The sequence below is a fragment of the Drosophila takahashii genome, chromosome 2R (assembly GCF_030179915.1).
Source record: "Drosophila takahashii strain IR98-3 E-12201 chromosome 2R, DtakHiC1v2, whole genome shotgun sequence".
Taxonomy (NCBI): Eukaryota; Metazoa; Arthropoda; class Insecta; order Diptera; family Drosophilidae; genus Drosophila; species Drosophila takahashii.
In genome coordinates this window covers 13,269,313-13,273,817 of record NC_091679.1, presented here as the reverse complement: position 1 = coordinate 13,273,817, position 4,505 = coordinate 13,269,313, and the positions used below count along the sequence as shown (strand labels likewise).

The window sequence follows — 4,505 nt, the reverse complement described above, 5'->3', positions numbered from 1 at the left end:
AAGTCGCCCTAAACCCGAGGTCGCCCTAAAACTACGAAAAATTTTCTTATTATACGGGTGGCTAGCCCTAAAGATACGAAAAATCGCCATGGAAAATATTTTTTAGGGTTAGTTTTTTCAAAAAGGCCAATTTGCCCTACTTTTTAGGGCGAATTTTTATGAGTCGACTCCAAAAGTAATTCCTTCTTTTTAGGGCGAAACAAATGCTGAGCGCATTTGACTTTAGAGAAGTCCACCCTTTTTCTTCTTCTTCGCTACTTTTCGTCCGTTGCAGTGGCAAGGGTGGGGGTAGAAAGAGTTGCATTTGTCACAATTTTTCGGGCGATTGGCAGTGAAAGACGTGTTTGTGTGAAACCTTTTGTTTGTGAAAAAGTGAAAAATGTAAACGCTATTAAAGGACTTGGGAGGCGATTCTTTCTCAGTTTTCTGGTGAGTACATAAATATATAATTGTGCAATTTGGATATTAATAACTAATTGAACTTACATATGTATCTGTAACAGAGGAAAATGCAGCTGAAACTTAAAAAGATTTGACTGGAAGCAGCGGTCCAGATGTAGAGTTTTGGAAGTGTGGCAGAACAAAGTAAGAACATTAATAAGAGTATACATATATGTATGTGTATATGTAAATAATGCTTGAGGTAAAAAGATGATGCAACAGAATACACACATGTGTACATATGTATATATTTACAAGAAATCTGTATTTATGCACCGGACAAACCGCATTCACAAGTGCATATGCCAAAATAACCCCCAAATTTATATTGCGTCATTTCGTCAGTAACCGAAATTTGCTTTTGTTGCTTCTTTTTAGTAGCAGCAAACGCAATCGTAGGCTAAATGAAAATTCTGACTGTTAGTAGTGCATTTTTATATTAATTTCTAACAATTTTTTCTCTTGTTTTAGATTGAGAACGTCTTTGAGATCCAGCTTTCGCAAACCACTTTTCCCACTTTTTAAAAGCGAAAGTAAGGGAATGAAACTGCTCAAATCTTTGGAAAGCCACGCTGAAGGTATGTGCTTTTTCTCTTTTTCTTTTCTCATTCAATAAATAGACTGTTTTTATTTAATAGAGATACAATCAACTTTAATTTGGCTTGCGATCCATTCAGTGTTGGTGCGACAGCAATGACAAACAAGAAGGGAAGCTAACTTCGGCCAGCCGAAGCTTATATACCCTCGCAGATAATTCCTATTAATTTACAAATCGCAAAAATGTTAATTTTCCTATTATTTCTCATTAATTTTGCGTTCGTTTCAATAGCAGCTATATGATATAGTAGTTCGATTTTGATAAAATTAAAATCGAAATTCGAAAATATTTGAAAAGAGTTATATCCTAGAGTAGAAGAGAATACAAAAAAAACCAACGAAGCAATAATTTATTTCCAATTATATTCCCATTAATTTTCCGATCGTTCCTATGGCAGCTATATGATATAGTCGCCCGATTTTGAAAAAATTTTATTCGAAATTCAGAATTAGATAAAAAATGACATTTCCAAAAGTAGGATGTTATATGTTAAAAAACACCCAAGATATAATTTTTTTACATTGTTTTTCCCGATTGTTCCTATGAGAGCTATATGATATAGTTGTCCGATCCGGCTCGTTCCGACTTATATACTACCTGCAATAGAAAGAAGACTTTTGGGAAAGTTTTATCCCGATAGCTTGAAAACTGAGAGACTAGTTTGCGTAGAAACGGACGGACAGACGGACGGACAGACGGACGGACAGACGGACGGACAGACGAACAGACGGACATGGCTAGATCGACTCGTCTAGTGATGCTGATCAAGAATATATATACTTTATGGGGTCGGAAACGTCTCCTTCACTGCGTTGCAAACTTCTGACTGAAATCATAATACCCTCTGCAAGGGTATAAAAAGGACGGCGGGAGCAAGAACGCGAAGCACACCATTGCGGACCCGCGAAGCCGTTTCTAGGTTTGGAAGGCTACTGTTGGGGAACTGCAAACACATCTAAAGGCATTGACGGAAAATTGCTAATCCGGAAAGCCGAAACTGCAACCATTCAGCTGCAACGTGGGAACAAGCCCTTTTTGACCTTAGTGAATTTCCAGTTTACCTATCAGAGGTTTTTTTATAGAATGCGAACCTTATTGAAAAGTATTGATGTGTGCTTCAAAATATTTTTTGTTTTAAACCACGACATTTATCCAAAAAATGTTTTATGAAATTCATTTAGAGTCTGATAAGAAAGGTAAAGCTTTATCCGAACTCTTGAAGGATTATAAAACCTTAAAACTGTAACTATTTTAAAGAAACAATCTGTTCATTCAAAAAAAAAATATTATTTCTATGCATTCAATTAGAAGTAAAATTTGATAATCAGTACTTATTGTAATAAATCTTAAAAGACCTAAAATTCCCTCCGGCGGAAGCACACAACCTAAAGACCAAAAAATACATTAAGCCAAAACATTATTTTTAAGATCGATGTAATTCTTTTAGCAATAAGAATAAGTAGAAAAGTATGTAAATGTATATAATTAGAAATTGTGTAAATAACAACAAACAAAAATATAAAAAAAAACAAAAAAATATAATTAAATCGTATTTTTATTTATAAAAAAAAGCCGTGAAATTTTTGGAAGCACTTTGCTTTTTTTAGGGCAATTCGCCTATAAATCCAGAAAAACGCCCTAAATTTATGAAAATCTGCCTTTAGTTTCAGGATATTTTTTCATATTTCTAGGGCAATTTGCCCTAAAATCCAGAAAAACACCCTAGATTTATGAAAATCTGCCTTTAGTTTAAAGGTATTTTTTCCGATTTCCAGGGCAATTCGCCTATAATCCAAAAAAATGGCCCTGGATTTAAAGGAAACTGCCTTTAGTGTAAGAGTCTCATTTCCTATTTTTAGGGCAATTAGCTTTGAAAATAAAAAAATCGCCCTACATCTACGAAAAATCGCCCTAAATGTGTGACAAATTCACCCGTATTTTTAGGGCAATTTGCCCTAATTTTGTTGTCTAGTCGCCATTGACCCCCGTTTTAGGGCGATTTTCCTTGTTTTTAGGGCGATTTTACCGGAAAATTTCTATGAGTGTATATGACCTTGGCTTTCGGGAAAACATTCAAGAGTTGTAGCAGTGCAGGTTTAATGTCCTCTATGGTTCTAGAGGGAATTGGTTGGACCATTGCAAATTTTGAGAATTTTGTCAATGGATGTAAGAAAATATTTTTTATCCGTTGAGAAGATGTCTATGTGTAATATTTCCCCAACTTGGGACGGGATCGGTGTTTCCCCAAGCTCCTGCTTTTTGGGATGCCTGTCATATTTAGCTTTAGCACATGTTTTGCAGTTAGCGACGATTTCGCTAGCTATCTTGGCCATTTTCGGGAAGTAGTACTCGAAGAGTACCTGCTTTACATTTTTTTGGGCCGACCTGTGCGCCCTGTTGTGTTCAGTGGACAAAATTTCCCGTCTCTCCGGGACTGCAAAAATGTCCGTAACGCGATTTTTGCAATACCAAAATTTTGTTGCTGGAAATTGGCGTACCAGTTGGTCCTGTATCATTGCGAGTGTGTGCAAATCGCAATGAATGGCGTTTACGCCCTTAGGAAGAATTAAATCTGCGAGCTCATTGAGTAATGACTCTTTGCAGGAGAAGCTGATCGCATGCCGTCTCTTGTTTCCAAAGAGGACAAAGCTGCGTTTTTGCGGAAAGCGAGTTTCCTCCATAGTTATCTGGTTTTGGAAGCAATTTAAGGGCTTATCCGTTACCTCAATTGTGTGGGTCAGTGACAGCTCACTGTGAATCGTGGCCGCACTTGAAAAAGCTTCTTCCTCTCCCAGAACGTTAAGTTGCTGTCTTGAGAGGGCATCCGCAACGAGGTTTTCCTTGCCGGGCTTGTAAAAAATTTTGGCGCCGGACTCGTCGATGCGAGCTTTCCACCGTTTGATCTTTGCATTCGGATTAGATTCCGATACCGCGAAGGTCAGTGGTTGATGGTCAGTAAAGATGTTGATATCTTTCACTGCATATAGATAGTGACGTAATTTGGCCAATGCCCAAACTATTGCTAGCAGCTCCCTTTCATTGGTGGCATAATTGATCTCTCGATCCTTTAGGGTTCTCGAGATCATGGTAATGGGCCGCCCCCCTTGGGATAGGACTGCGCCAATGCCGTAAGCTGAGGCATCTGTCGTTAGATCAAATGCTTTTTTATAGTTGGGATACCTGAGGATGACCTCCTCGGAAGCTAGAATGTTACGCAGCTTGTGAAAAGCTAGCCATTGCGGCTCGCTGAACTGCACCTGGATATTTTTCGACCTGTGTCTGCTGACACTACCGAATTCTCCTTTCAGGATGTCTGAAATGGGCCGAGCAATGGACGCAAAATCTTTAATAAAGCATCTATAATAGCTGGCCAGGCCAAGGAATGATCTAACTTCGAACACGTTTTTGGGTTCCGGGAATTCCTGAATGGCCTTGGTTTTTTCTTGGTCAGTGGTAGCACCGTTGC

The 4,505-nt window shown here is 38.2% G+C and overlaps 1 long non-coding RNA gene across 1 annotated transcript; it reads left to right on the top strand.

Moving 5' to 3' along the window:
• Positions 1–287: 287 nt before the first annotated feature.
• Positions 288–2,070, top strand: LOC108065260 (uncharacterized). Its single transcript, XR_006412369.2, has 4 exons — positions 288–429; positions 504–585; positions 913–1,019; positions 1,080–2,070. It is a non-coding gene; the product is annotated as an uncharacterized lncRNA (long non-coding RNA).
• Positions 2,071–4,505: the final 2,435 nt, after the last annotated feature.